Source organism: Micropterus dolomieu, linkage group LG22 (assembly GCF_021292245.1).
Source record: "Micropterus dolomieu isolate WLL.071019.BEF.003 ecotype Adirondacks linkage group LG22, ASM2129224v1, whole genome shotgun sequence".
Classification (NCBI taxonomy): Eukaryota; Metazoa; Chordata; class Actinopteri; order Centrarchiformes; family Centrarchidae; genus Micropterus; species Micropterus dolomieu.
This window is the reverse complement of record NC_060171.1, coordinates 796884-797641: the sequence shown is the minus strand read 5'-3', so window position 1 is coordinate 797641 and position 758 is coordinate 796884.

Sequence of the window (758 nt, the reverse complement as noted above, 5' to 3'; positions counted from 1 at the left end):
GGGCAGACACGGGGATGGGGGGGCACAAACAGAACAGCACAGAGAAAGGACAAGACCTGCAAGAGAAGGGGGATGGAAGGTGGGGACAACAGGGAAAAGCAGAGGGAAACACCAATTGCAGAAAGCAACCAAACCTGCAATAGAACAGAGAGGAGAAAAACAACAACAAACACAAACAAAAACAAACAATAAAAATAATAATAATAGTAAAAGACAACCAGCCGAACAGCAGCAATAAACAGCTGACATAGTAAGACAACTAAGAGAACAATGAAAACAAGAAACAGTCACGCACACTAAATAAGCAACACAGCACAGCCACGAGAGCTGGAATAATAATTAATTTAAATAAGTAACTGAAAGAAAAGCATCAGGAATAATTCTACCAGGGACAACCTACATTTGTTTGTGTCTATGTGTGAGACTGTGTGTGTCTGTGTGCGTGTGTGTACATGTGTGTGCGCATAAGCCTGTTAAAGAATGTAGTTGTTAGTGAGAGTAGGACGCCACGACTGTGCCGCACCGACCCCAGCAACAGGCAGGCAAGAACCCCAGTAGCCAATAGGGGGAGGGGGGGGATTGACTCCCAGATGCACCGCGATGCAAACGTGGAAGACCAACAAACAGACGGCCCAAAAATAACCAAACAAAAAAAAATGATGCGCGCACAACTTAGACTAACTGGCCGACAGAGAAATGGGGAAGCATGGATCTGAGGCTAACGAAGCAAAACAGGGACGCAAACTGGTCCCTCCAAG